The 15,172-nt window shown below is 45.0% G+C and overlaps 1 protein-coding gene across 2 annotated transcripts in view; it reads right to left on the reverse strand.

Annotated features, from left to right (window-relative positions):
- Positions 1-14,559, reverse strand: part of PDE5A (phosphodiesterase 5A) — an 88,060-nt gene extending 73,501 nt beyond the window's left edge. For both annotated transcript variants that reach the window (XM_045537351.1, XM_045537350.1), the window contains exon 1: positions 14,453-14,559. The gene's annotated coding sequence lies outside the window, so the exon portion shown is untranslated. The remainder of the gene's footprint in view (positions 1-14,452) is intronic.
- Positions 14,560-15,172: the final 613 nt, after the last annotated feature.

The raw sequence follows: 15,172 nt of genomic DNA on the forward strand, positions 1-15,172 counted from the left end.
AGATGTCCATATAACTTCTTTCTATTTTTAGTAGAGACGGGGCCTCACTCTTGCTCAGGCTGGTCTCGAACTCCTGACCTCGAGCGATCCACCACCCGCCTCCACCTCCCAGAGTGCTAGGATGACAGGCGTGAGCCACCGCGCCCGGCCAATGAAGAGATTTTAACTGTTCTCACCGGAAAAAACCTGATATGTTCGTAAGGAACTGTATATGTTAATTAGCTTGATTTAGCCATTCCACGGTGTATACAATGATATCAAAACATCATGTTGTACACCATAAATTTATAAAATGTCAATTAAAAAATAAATTTTAAAAAATCCATATGTAATGTTAAAAAAGCCAAGCTCATTGGTCTTATGAATTGACTGACTTTATAATAAAGAGGTATCACAAATTTAAACTAAGAAGAACAAAAGCACCAGTAGTAGATAGGTATTTCGTACAGATCACAAGCACATATACCTACACAGATTATTCATTTATTTGTTTGTTTATTTCTGAGACAGGGTCAACTCTGTTGTCCAGGCTGGAATGCAGAGGCCCGATCTCAGCTGGCTGCAGCCTTGGCCTCCTGGGCTTCAGCGATCCTCCTGCCTCAGCCTCCCACGTAACTGGGACTACAGGCACACGCCACCATACTCAGCTATTTTTTTCTTTAAATTTTTTGCAGAGACTGGGTCTCACTATGTTGCCCAGGCTGGTCTTGAACTCCTGGCCTCATACAGTCCTCCTCCTCAGGCCTTCCAAAGTGCTGGGGTTACAGCTGTGAGCCAGTGTGCCTGGCTTACTCCACAGGGTTTTTAAAAATATAAAACACTGTCATAATGTTTTATAGATGCATGTTGTGGCTTAGGACAGAATTTCCAATGAGGACAACCTACACTGATTAAAGTAATTCTGTACCTCAAAAACTTAGACATGAAGGTGACACACTCCGGGAAATGCCTATGTAACCCCCAAATCGCATTAGTGGTGCCAAAGACACTGATGGTAAAAATGCATGAGAAGCTGTCAGAAACTTACCGGAAGGTTTTGAATAAAATTTTTTTGTAAAAACGTTAAGATAGGAAAAAAGCAGTACGTCTAAATTAACATATCTGATGTGTTTTTATAGATGTACATGTAACTAAATTGTTAAATTAATATACAAATAGGCATTTTAATTATTTCAGCTACAGACCTAAGACTTAGCCCTAACATATTTGTTATCTTCTCGATGGAAAATAGATATCTCCTTTTACATTTTTAAATCAAAAACTGCCTACTTGGCAACTCCATGTGGATGTCTAAATTGACAACTTAAAATGCTGAAAAGAGAATTCCTGATGCCCATCACCTTGCCCCGATCTCACTCCCCGCCAGTTTTCCTTGTATCAATAAATCCAGTTACTCAAACCCAACATCTAGGAATTACTCCAAATTTCTGTTTCCTTCAACTCTCACATCCGGCTGAGCAGCCAAGTTGTGTCAACTTCACTTCAAAAATCCTACATCCCACCGGCTGGGCGTGGTGGCTCACGCCAGTAATCCTAGCACTCTGGGAGGCCGAGGCGGGAGGATCGCTCGAGGTCAGGAGTTGGAGACCAGCCTGAGCAAGAGCGAGACCTCGTCTCTACTGAAAATAGGAAGAAATGATCTGGACAGCTAAAAATATATATAGAAAAAATGGGCCGGGCGTGGTGGCGCATGCCTGTAGTCCCAGCTACTCGGGAGGCTGAGGCAGGAGGATCGCTTGAGCCCAGGAGTTTGAGGTTGCTGTGAGCGAGGCTGACGCCACGGCACTCACTCTAGCCCAGGCAACAGAGCGAGACTCTGTCTCAAAAAAAAAAAAAAGAAAGAAAGAAAATGCATGTGGACGCACTTTCAAAGCCCCTTCCATGCACGTAAGGTTTTTCTATCTCCTGCACCCTCAGGACTCGCCCCAGTGAGATGAAGGGCGGGGTAAGGAGCAAGGGCTATTCATTTCCTCCTCGAGTCCAGCCAAGAGAAAAAGACGAGGATAAAAGGATGTGTTCCTGGTGGCAGAAGTCCACAGGCAGAGGAGGCCTGACAGGGTTTGCTTATCGTTCAGCGACGTGCACCATGAACACCCACAATCTTTGGCCAAAGCAAATACTTTCTTTAGAAGACCGTTTTTTACAGAATCTCCCTAAGTTAAACAAACAAACAAACAAAAAATAAAATCAGAAGAAGAAGAAGAGGAAAAAGAGTTTAAATTCTATCACAGCCATCTGAGCCAAAAGAACAAGACAGAAACAAGTTCCCTTGAGGCACCTTTGCCACAAGCGCTAACAATTCGGCCTCTCCACTCTCACCGGAGCTGTGTCCTCGGGCTGCCCTGCACACCTGGGGGCATCAGAGAGCACAGCGGCCCCCTCCAAGTCTTGCAGTAGATTGAACTTTTACAAGGCTGTTAATGAAAGACAACAGGCCCCTGACCCTGGAGAGCCAGCCACGGCCAAGGCAAATGCAATGAAGACTGATGCCGAGTTCCTAATGTTTAACATCCCACCCAAACCTTCCCGTCTCCCCACCAAAATCTGTTTCATTATCTTCCGGCCTCTTATTTCCTACCTTACCTTACTACACAAAAAATTTCTTACCTCGTGAGTTGTATTGTACACCCCTTTTAAAATGGGTAAATTTGGTTTTGTTTTTAAACTTTTAACAATACGTCTTAAGAAAAGTGGAGAAACCCTGGAGGACACTAAAGTCAATGAGGATGGGCATCATTCCTTGAAGGTGACACTCATGTGAATGCCACTGTGTGTTCACACGGGGACAGCCCACAGGGGAGGCTCAGGGCTGAGATACCCTTTCCCACACCAAGCAAACAAAGAACCCAAAAGATTCGCAGATGGTATGAAATAAAAACACACGGAAGTTGCCAAAAGCTCGCCATGAGTCCTTGTCATAAATGGGACCTAAATCTTAAATTGCAAATATTTTTAAACAATGAATCCCATCAGAAGTTCATTGTCCTAATATGCTGCTTTGGGGAAGACTCTTGCAGCTCAAACTGCTCCTGCAGGAACGACTTAATATAAAAATCGGTGTCATTAAGAAGAACACTTAACAGATGTGAATGTCACAAAGCTTCTTCATAGCTCTCAGGGCACCACATCCTTCAAGACGATGTCACAGCGTGGCTGCAGCCCCAGCAAAATGAACAAGTTCACGCACTAGCCTGGTCCCAGGAGCTGCTGCAGGAAAACGCTAAGGTTGACATTTCCAATGTCAGACAGTTTGAGTTTTTAGTAACACAGTGGAATGAATAAATTCATTTGTGAATGACAAAAAAAAAAAAAAAAAGAAAATCAAAGGAATTCTAGGGGGTAGGAAACTAAGTGGTAAATTGTCATCAATTTTCACAATGGTTTTAATGAAGAGTTTATCAAAATTACACACAGGGCAGAAATAAAATGCTATATATTTCATCTACACATTCTATGTGCTCGTTATTTTTAAAGTACGCAGAAAGTGTAGCATTCTTAAAATGACAGCAGACTCAATTAAGTTAATGATAAATTAAATAGTGGCCAACTAGTACTATAATACCTTTTTATAGATATTTAAATAGGTTTAAGTTTTGTATGTTGGGTTTACTTCATCCCATATTCTCTAAAAGTTTTATAAATTGATTAGTAATATTCATTAAAAAAGAGAGGTCATGTACAACATATAATCTAGGAAGAATCAAAGCTGTCCCCTCCTTTCCAATTTCTCCTTTTCACCCAAGATTTTTATAATCCTATCATAGGAAAGAAAACTACAACCTGTAGTTTGTGTTTTAGAAATTCTCCCCTCATCTAGACAAGCTCCAGCTTCTTCCAGATGACTACTATCTAGAAGTATTAAATAGAACATGCAAAACTTCTTGGCAGGACAGAGGGATGCAAACTCTCACAATGCATTTCAACATGATTAGCAAAAGGGGCGTGCACAGACACACACACAGACACACACACACAAAGACAAATACCTGAGCCAACAAGGGTCTCATGCAGCAATAACTTTACTTTCTACCAAAGTGGAACGGCTCACTCATCTTACAAAACGAATCTTGAAAAAGACAGAAATGCCTTAAAAAAACATTCAATCTTCCAGATGTCTTGAAGTGGAAAAATAATTAAAATATTTTGTCTAGGGTTTACAGACTATTTCTTGGCTTCTAGAAAAGTATGGAAAAGAGAAGAAAAATTTACAAGGCAAAGTAAAAATTCTGATATAAACATAATAACCCTCATGAGTTAAAAATACAATGAGACGAAACCTACTTTTAGAGCAACTAGTTTAATATGTTTTGCACTCTTGCCTAAAATAATGTATCAAAGGATAAAAATTCTTTGAAAATATACTGTACTTAGGGATATGTGTGTTCTAAAACTAAAAATATAATTGCAATGGCCTACTACCTAAATTTTCAGCCACTCTATTTTAAAATGTCATCTGAGATTTCCCAATTTTTAGACTCTAAAATTATACATGGAAACTAAACTCACTTGGGCAAAGTCTCTAGGCACATTATTAAGTAATTGCTTGAACATAAAGAGGCCCTGGGAGACATTTTAACCTCTTCCGGAGTTAGAATCCTCATGACATCAATGCTATGAGCCTTTGCTTTGCTTCCGTGAATACTGACCCTGAACTTCATCAGCAGAGCATGGTGGGTAAGGGCCTTGGGTGAGCAGACTTAGGCTCCCACCCCAGAGCCAGCTTTCTAAGAATATGACCTCAGGGACATCATTTACTCTTTGCAACACAGAGATCATGGTATTTATTTCATAGGGTTAAGACAATGAGAAGAAATGATGCATATAAATGATAGCTGAAGTAACATGCAGTGTTTCCAAACATGACAGTTATTGGTTTTATGTTAATTGAACATTAAATGGAGTATCTTTTTAAAAATGATTAACTTTTTGTTTTTGCTTAAAGAGAATTTATTCAATGAGTGTACACACAAAGTAGCTATTGGTTCTTTTTAAGCCCCCAATTTAAAACCACTAATGTTCCAACAGAAAAAAAAAAAGTGTTTTAAGGTTAGTATTTTTTCAAATTGAAAATAAAAAAATCACAGACTCTCCAGATGAATAACTACACTTACATATGACATAATCTTCTGAATTCCACATTAAGATTAGGAGCTGAACATTTAACTGAGAAAAATAAATGCAAGAATATAACTTGTCTTTCCCTTACTGCTTAGAAATTAATTTTTTTCCAAAAATAAGTTATAGACTTAGGGACTATTTTTCCCCCAAACCAAAACTAAAACTGTTTGACAACCAATGTGAGAAAATATACAATAATTACCTATGATGAAAACCATACCAATATTTCAATAATAACCCTAATTCTAAACTAGAACACGGTTTTAATACTGGATAGAACAATGTTTTGACACTCTGCTATAGGCAATCTGGGGATTAAAGTTGGCTGTTTTAGTTCTTATCCAAGGGAGCTTACTTGGGGAAATTCTAAAAGTAGACTGATGCACACCTTGGCCTCAAGGATGGCCATAGAGCAAGTCCCTTAGGCAGTAAATTTTGGAGGAAATTTGTAGGATGAATTTTAATGTTTATAAGTCAATTATTAAAATGGTATCCTTTTTTCTTTCCTCTCAATGTCTTTTTTCCCCATTGGTCATGTGAATTCATCACTAATACCAGAATTACAAGGAGTGTATTAAATATTCTGACTGGAAAGGATGGTTGATAACTTGTATAAAAATCTGTCAAAAACATCTGTAGGAAAAATACAAAAATAATTTATGAAAAAATAATGTTGGATATTTTTTCCTGCTCTTGGATCCTTATTTTATACAGTTTTAGTTATGTTATTTGCATAATTTGACCTGGATCTGCTACTCAAATTTGGAAAATTACTTAAAAGAACGAAACTATTCAATCTGAGAAGTTGATACTCTGCTCTCCCGCTGAGAATCAAGAACTGTCAGACCTGAAAGAGATGTTTTAAGCTCATTTGTGAGTCTCTCAGCCTTGACTCCTCACCCCCTCTCACCTCCCATCTCAAAGCTGGGCTTTCTGAACTTGCACCAGCCGCAAACTTAGTTAACAGCAAAGCTGGAAACAAAATTTGGGGATCTAGGTTCCCGTTACGATTCCCTTGCCAGTACCTTATACAATCCCACAAAAGGTTCTGTTCAAACCGTTACTAAAAACTCATCGAGGAAAATGAACAAGACACTGAAGGCTATAAAATCACTAACCTGTCCATTTAATTCCCGTCTACCAGAATAAGAGAACGACAATCAAAGTTTGTGATTCTATTTAAGATGCTGATGATTCTCATGGTAAAATGGTAAACCACTGAAAATCACTACCAAAAAAAAAAAAAGAAACGCATTATTTCCTTTAATTTTCTTAAGAACCCTATGAGGGAAATGCTATCACTTCCATTTTACAGAAAGAGTAAAAAATGCATCTGAAGTTATTCTCTTAGAAAGGGGGGTTCGGGGTTGAAGTCTGTCCTACTTAGGGCCCTTAACCACCATAAATAGAAATAAATTTTAAAGGGCTCAGAAGAGTGGCTCCTAACCAAGTCGCGATGCCAGTCCTCGAGGGTCATTTGGGACTGTCACAAACAAGGGTGGTCCTGGCATTTAGTGTCTGGGGTCCAGGGGTGCTGGACAGCCTCTCACAGGGAAAACACGGGGCCCCCCAAATGCCAACATCCCCTTTTGAGAAGCACTGGTTCAGATGAATAAAAGATTGACAGACTATAAGAAAGTATTAAGCAAAACAGCAGACACGAAGCACCTCCAAGCAACATCCTCCAGGAATCTCCACTCTGATGTTACAGTGAGCAGCTCACTTAGGGCTGGCACGGTAAGGAAATAGATGCTCAGCCTAAAGTTATTTAGCATTTCCAAGCTGTCTCCAGCTATGAAAACACCCGAGAAACTTACTGGGACCAAATATAAATAAAATGCAGAGTTGCTTCATATGGTTTTACATTCAAATTTGACTGAGAGTTGGAAGAGACATGATGTTTGGTAATTTTCCACGCATTCACAATCCCATGGTACGAAAGATGTTGCTTAAAGAAAAACCTACTACATCTGAAAGAAAACACAGTAACTGAATCTATGTGGTAAATATGCAAACTGATTGGCTTTGCAGTTTGGCTATGAGAGAGACTCAACCAGATGGGTGCTTCTCATGAGACGGTCTGGGAAGAATTCAAAACAAGTCTGTTTTGGAGATCTGTACGTTTTCTATGAAAATGTTTTCATTTTGTGTTTTCACACTGATCATAATTAAAACCAAAAGGTGAAAGACATAGGCTTTAAATCACAGGGATGACTTATAACCAAGGATGGCCCTGCAATTTTAGCTCTCAGGTTTATATTTGTGTTAATGAGAAAATAAAACAGGTAAATTTAAGATGCTGTTAAATCAAGTAAAAACTTAAAGCTGGCGTGCTGTGCTGTCGGAATGAGGGATTCAGGACTGTTCAGAGAGACCCAGCAGGAGTGAGTCACCACAGGGTCACTGTCCCCAAGGCCAGCCAACCTCACCTGCAGTTACGGCCGTGTTTACTTTGCAAGGGTGACTTAACAAATGCTGTCAATTTGCATTTGGCTCTGGTTTTATCATTTTGTTCATGATTAATTCAAAATGTATTTTGGCATTACAGTTGCATAAATGCTGTAATTATGACTAAATTATATCTACTTTTGTTTATTCTACTTTTAAGAATTCCATGTTTAACTAACGTTAAAATAAAAGAACTCATCACTAGGTATGGCAGATACCTGGAACTTCTGGGTCTGCCCACATCATTGTTTGTTGGGAATTCTCTTTCCCCAATGACACATCATATTATGGGCTATCGGCTCCAAAAAGTAATCAGACTACCCTGCTCTCCTGGATACAAGGATTGGTCCAGAGTAGCCTCGTGACCCACATAAGGCCAGAGTAATTTGAGGAAATACCAAAAGTTTAAGATCCACATGTACTTCCCAAGAAGAAACTTCCAGCACATGAAGATAGCACGCAGGCAAATGAAGCCAACACAGCACAGGGCCAACAGATAGATCGATGGACAGACGGGACCAAGGACAGACAGATGGATGTGTGCAGGGAAGGGGGAGCAGGCAGACAGACAGATCGGAGACACAGCAGATAGAGACAGACACATGGAATCGTGGAAAGATCATTCGATCAGCTGAATTCACAGCTAAACCAATCCCCAGGCCCTTTGGTTACACGAGTCAATGCTATACGGTTCAAGTTGGGTTTCTGTCACTTGCAACCAAAAGCTTTCTAATACTCTGGAGATCAATGAGAACGCCTTTTTTTAAACAGATACATCACTTAAATTTGAGAAACTGGATTGTACGATCCCCTGTAACTCTAGAGCTCAATGACTATGTGTGTGTGTGTGTGTGTGTGTGTGTGTGTGTGTGTGTCTGTGTTTCAATTATGTCATCAGCTCAGAAGATCGGGATCTTATCTCTTCTTACATCTACAGCAAAGGCATTCAACAGAGAGTAATTTTTTTTCTTTTGGAGACAGAGTCTTGCTCTGTCGCCCAGGCTACAGTGCTGTGGCGTCAGCCTAGCTCACAGCAACCTCCAACTCCTGGGCTCAAGCGATCCTCCTGCCTCAGCCTCCGGAGTAGCTGGGACTACAGGCATGTGCCACCATGCCCAGTTAATTTTTTCTATATATATTTTTAGTTGTCCAGCTAATTTCTTTCTATTTTTTCAGTAGAGACGGGGTCTCACTCTTGCTCAGGCTAGTCTCAAACTCCTGATCTCAAGAGATCCTCCCGCCTCGGCCTCCCAGAGTGCTAGGATTACAGGCGTGAGCCACCGCGCCCGGCCCACAATTCTTATTTTTGATAATTATCACTAGGGGTAAACTATCGAATGAGGATCTTTTCTCCCCCAAGTTTAGGTGTAATAAAATTATTCAGAGAAGATAATTTGCCACAAGTTAATCTTACAATTCAGAATCAGGGGGAAAATCCTCCCTCTCCCAAGGAATAAAGAAGATAAGAACTGCACATAAGACCTTTAAAGTATGTTCATCACTAAAAACCAAAAGCCAGGAAAAAAAAAATCCATTTACCTTTCAAGGCTTTAAAAAAAGTTTTGAAATATTTACCAAAATGATTCTTATAACCTAACACTCAGGTTTGCTTTACCTGTTGTAAACAATTGGTTGACAATAAATATAAATTCCTACCGTTCAGAGAAAATGAATAAAGCACTTATATTGTAAAAACAAAAATAATTCAAAATAAAATGATAATGTCAAGCCAGTAAATAAGATTACAGAGCTAAGCAGCAAATGAATGACTCATGTGGAAAGACTTTCTTCAATGTTTATTCCTAGGTATGTAGCTCACAGGCACTTTTGCCTGAGAACATGATATTAACAGATATTTCCAAGCCACATCCATCAGCTAGAGCACTGGACAAATGAACCTACATCTGCGCAGCTAAACTAATTTCATAGGAAGTCCTGCAAAGTCAGTAGCTAGTTTGCATCCTAAATTTAGAAATTAGTCATTTTTCAACGCTTCACTATCAATCAACTCACTGATTTATTTAATTGTCCTACAGTCCCTACTAAAGGCTTATCCTACCAAGAGGCTGGTATCCTACCATCAGCTTGGGGAACCAAGAACAAATGTAACTCAACACAGCAGTTATAGGATTAATAGATTATTAGGTTGAAAACTGTTTTGGGGATAAACTCATAAATACCACACAATTCTGTCCAGTCTTTTCAATTACAAAAGAAATCTTCCAAGGAATTCAAGCAAAGTTCTAAGCTAATTCATGCTTTCAAGTCTAGACAAAGGGGTGTCCTACAGCAAGGCACATCTGTAATCAGGTGAGGGTGAAGGTACAAACGTTACCTACACAACTTGAAAGGCATTTCAAATATTTTAAAAGAAATGACGCTTGAGACCAGAATCAAATCATTTATTTAGGCAGAATTATTTAAAAAGGAAATTTTGTGATATAGCACGATCAAAATACCAAAAAATTCTCTAATCTTGAGGTGCTCATGAAAATACTGGCAATTTCCACAGACCTTCAGATCACAAACTCAAAAAAATTTACTGATTTTTAAAACAAGCCTACTTAAGTATGTGTTATATCCAGCAAATCAATTTATTTTAAGACATCCGTTTATACTAGTTGCCATTGCATTAATGCTACCACATTTTTTAGGAATCATGATCATGTAGTTTAGGCCCTACAATCGGCCTGAATTTGAAACTTTGAAAAAACCAGAGACAGAAGTGCAATGAGTAACATCATTTTCGGGGACTCCCTCAGATTCCTCCAGGCAGGAAGAAGTCAGTCCATAAGAGCCCTTTGGGGACACCAAAAGGCAGTTTAGAGGTGGCTATATGGACCCTGATTATGAACAGTACAACGGGAAAAGGTTATTATTGCACCAGAAATTACCATCATAAAAATATTGCAAACATTATCCAAGCCGGACAGGGTCAATGCACAGAGGGTTTTATTTCTTCAACACTAGCAACTACCTACCAAAATATGCTCAACAAATCATCTGTTTAAAAACTGTGAAAAAGTTTACATTCCTATATATTTATATAAAGAAGAAATTTTAAAAATGGGATCACAATATTTATTTTAGATCCATAATCGGATTTTAATGTAAATACCCTGCAAATAAACATGCTACAGCTCTTAGAAATGAGAAAAGAATTATAAAGAAAGAAGAAAGAATCCCAAAACAGAGGACCTGGAACCTCAATTAATTCGGCACAGCTTTGCAATGTCAAATAAAAAGTCTATCACAGCAAGCTACATCCAAGTGTAAAAACTTCTGTTTCTGGACTTTGATCCAAGCTATCATAAAAACCTGTCCTCACTTAATGTCTCCTATTTCCAGTACTTGCCAAATATTCTCAAGCTTTTGCCTGGTACAAAACAAAGCAATAAAAAGTCAATCATGTCACCCCTATGACACTAAATGACCTAAAACGTCACCCACAATCACACAGTTGATTAGTAATTAATGAGCGGTAACTTTATTCTAATATGCTGTCAAGAATAACAACATCTGTTAAGTGGCATTAGCACCGGGAAGACTTCATTTGTAAACGCACGCGCATTAAAGCCCTCAATTAACACAGCACCTCAGGCCTGGAGGACGGCAAATCATCCCCAATTGTGTGAGGGGGAGTTTTCCAGGCATAGTTTACTAGTCTCATATTAATTTTTATGGCAATAGATTATGGTACGAATTGTTTAATTGACAAGAATTCACACAAACAGGCTGTGATAACTAAAAAGCATCTATTTCTATGCTACGAGCTATAGTTTTTAACAAGGTGCTTAGCTCTGTATTTGAAGACAGTTATAGGAAACGGAGTAACATTGCAGCATAACTGCTTTAAGGTCAACCAAAATTCCCAGGTGTTTGAAAGTTGAGGAATGCCAGAAACTTCATTATGTTCCATGATGACCACTGAGTGCAGATCATTCGGTCTGGGGCCAGCATAGAGACACACGCATGAATGTCAAATGACAATTAAATAACATAGAAAAAGTTCCATCAGCAAGCTTGGTTACTGCTGCAGATGGTCAACCTGAGTCAAGATAAATTCATTTCAAATCTTAAAACATGCTACATGTTTCTACAGAACTTTCTGTTTTGTGGGTTTCTTGAATCACATATGATATTTATTTCACACTTAAAAAGTGTAACAAAAGGGAAAAAGCAAAGTAATGTCAGCTTCCAGTTAAAAAAAGAAAAATTCTTAGCTGTAAAGCTAAAATGTATGCAGTTCGTTTTTACCATAATAACGTGAACTGCACTGATATTAGTAGTTTGGCATTTTCATAATCAATTAATGTCCAATCTCTTATTCTTAAGTCTCCAATTAATGCCACCAAATATAAAGCCAAACTGGAATATTTTCCCATGAGGGACTTCTGGCTACACCAAGTAATTAGATTACGTTCTTTACACCGACAACTCTCAGCACTTTATAACAGCACTAAAATTGAGGGCCTGCACTACTCTTAAATATCTTACACTTTCACTTTCCAACTTAAACTCGACATAAATTCTTCTCCTAAAAATATACATACGCACAAATATATATTACAGAAAGTGTCCAGCCTGTTGCCAACATCAACTATAATTTGAAAACCCTAACCAAAAAAATGTTTTAAAAGTCTTTTGGAATCCCAGACGATCTTAATTTCACTAACATGGCAATTTCGAAAAACAGGATTTTAATCCTGTGCTACTTGGGAGAAAAAGTAATGGGGAAAAAAAGGTAACTTAACTCCCTCAATGTATTTTCCAATCAAATGTTGCTACACTTTTCTAAGTCTTGGCAGACTCTGAAAATGAACTGTTCTTATGGATGGATGGTCCAAAACTATCAACAAACCATCCCAAGTTTACGTCTTTAAAGGAAAAGGGAGAACAAAGCAAAGAACATTTACGCTTATTTAGTGGACAAATAACTTTTGTCTTTAAGCTGTTAACGACCTGCGTAAAAGACATCAACACACACTTAAAAAATCAGCCCAGCTCCCATTCCATGCCCTGTCATCCCAGGAGCGCAGGGAATGTTCGAGAGTCCTTGCAAACGGGGGACGGATGGCCTCGGAGGTGCAGGTGGCCCCTCAAAACCGTGGGCCCACAGCAAGTGACAATTCTAGACCTGGACACCCCAGGGCCTCACCCCAAGTCGCACAAAAGTGCCGTTTAGAAAGAAACCACTTCCAGGGCCCGGCGTCCGGCTTTAGGATCTTGGAGGAGGAAGGGGAGAGCGGGAAAAGGACTTAAAAAGGAGAGGCAGGATGTGCCCAAGAGCCTCATCTGTCGAAAAACCCCGAAAGGGACTAAATCAAGACCAAATCTGAAGGTTCCCTAGAAAAATCTGGATTAAAAGGGGCCCTAACCTAAGACCCCGAGGTAACAGATCAGAAAGAGGAAAGAAAAGACAAAAAAGAAGCCCAACAGTCCATGTATAAGGAAGCATCACCCCGCTGCTGCGACCCGGGCCACCCCCGCCGGCGACAGTGGGAAGGGGCTGCCGGAGGAAGTACCTCGTTTTGTCCCCAAAGGGCAACATAGCCGACGCGGGCAGGTCGCGTCCGGGCTCCGCCGCCGCCGGACTCCCGCAGGCCGCGCCGCGCAGGGTGGGCGAGGCCGGGACGCGGCGCCCGCTCGCCCCCTGCGGCCCCGGCCGCCGCCGCCACCGCCCGCCCCGCGCCGCGCCGCCCCCTGGCGGGGAGCGCCCGCAGAGCCCCGGCCGGCTGCGCCGCCATCGCCGCCCGACGGCCGCGGGCCCGGGTCCCTCTCCGGGGTGCGTCGGCCGCGCCCGGCTCCCCGCCGACTCTTCGGGCTTCGGGGGACCCGCCCGCCGCGCGCCCTCCGCCCCGGCCCCGACGCCCGCCCGCCCTCCGCCGAGCGTTTCCCACGCGCCGCTGCCCGCCCCCCGCGCGGGAAGAGCCGACCCCGGGGTCCCCGCGGCCCCAGCCGCCCTCGGCGGTGCAGCCCCCGGCGGAAAGCGGGTGACAGGAGCGCGCGGACAGCCGGGGGCTGGAGGGGACAAAGGCGAGCGCACTCACTCTGGGACGGTTCCGGCATGTCGCTGCCGTGGGCTCCCCGCCCCGCCGGGCCGCGCGAGGGGCCGGGGGAGGAGCGGAGCCGCCGCCGCCGCCGACTGGGAACGAGCTTCCGGAGCGGCGGGCGCGGCTCGGGCCGCCAGGAGGGCCGAGAGCCGCTCGAGGGGGCCGGGGGCGCGGGGGTGGGGAGGACCCTGCTCCGGGGACCCGGGGGCGTGGGGACGACCCCGCTCCGGGGGACGCGGGGGCGTGGGGACGACCCCGCTCCGGGGGGACCCGGGGGCGTGGGGAGGACCCCGCTCCGGGGGGACCCGGGGGTGGGGAGGACCCCGCTCCGGGGGGACCCGGGGGTGGCGACGACCCTGCTCCGGGGGGACCCGGGGGTGGGGACGACCCTGCTCCGGGGACCCGGGGGTGTGGGGAGGACCCCGCTCCGGGGGGACCCGGGGGTGTGGGGAGGACCCCGCTCCGGGGGGACCCGGGGGTGGCGACGACCCTGCTCCGGGGGGACCCGGGGGTGGGGACGACCCTGCTCCGGGGACCCGGGGGTGTGGGGACGACCCTGCTCCGGGGACCCGGGGGTGGGGAGGACCCTGCTCCGGGGACCCGGGGGTGGCAGCGCTGGAACCTGCGGGCAAGTCCGACAGGCGCCGGCGCCCGCGTTCCGGCCGCGCCCGCTGGGAGGGCGCCCTCCGCCCGTGCGAGCGCCGCGGACCGACCCGAAAGCCGGGGCCGGGCGACGGGGGTGGCTCGGCGGTGACCGAGGGGCGAGTTCAGGAGGGGGCCGAGGTCAGCCCCGGGTCACGCCCCGCCGGCTCTCCCGCGGGTCCTCGTCTTACCTGGTGGCTTTTCTGACGAAGTAGGAGAAGGTGAAGTCGTGGTGATCGTCCAGCCACGCTTCCACCGAGTCGCGGTCCCGCGGCTGCTGCCGCCGCCCGCAGCCGGGGCCGGCGCGCTCCATGGCCGGCCGGCAGGTCGCTGCCCCGGCGCCGGCTCTGCCCTGCCTCGCGCGGGACGCCCCGCGGCCGCCCCTTCGCGCTCGCCCCGCCGCCCTCGCGGGGCCGCCGGCTCGGGGCCCGCGTCCGCCCGCCCTCCGGTCCTCGCCGCCCAGGTGTGGCGGGCGGGGCCGCGCGCAGCCGTCCGCGCGCTCGCAGGCTCCGGGGCGACCGCGACCGGCGAGCTCTCCGGAAGCCGCGGCGGGGGGAGCCGCGCGGCCGCTGGGGTGCGCTGCGTGCCGCCCGGCCCCGGCTGTGTGCGCGGCGTCCCCCGGGGAGGGCAGGGCCGCGGGGCGGGGACCCAGCCCCCAGACGGCGCGCGCTGGTCCCCGCTCCCGGGGGCGCAGTGGGCGTCCCCGCTTCCCGCCGCGCTCGGTCCCGAGGCGCCGGGACCGCGTCCTTGCAGCCCCGAGGGGCCTAGAGGGCTCCGGCCTCGCACCGCGCCCGGGTGGGGACAGGGGGCAGTTCGCCTCCGGACCGATGTGCGGGTGCAGGGGGGCGACTTCCAACAAAGCCACACCCGCGCTTAATTTAATAACAACAGCAGTAACAATTGTAAATTAA

The sequence above is a fragment of the Lemur catta genome, chromosome 26 (genome assembly GCF_020740605.2).
Source record: "Lemur catta isolate mLemCat1 chromosome 26, mLemCat1.pri, whole genome shotgun sequence".
Taxonomy (NCBI): Eukaryota; Metazoa; Chordata; class Mammalia; order Primates; family Lemuridae; genus Lemur; species Lemur catta.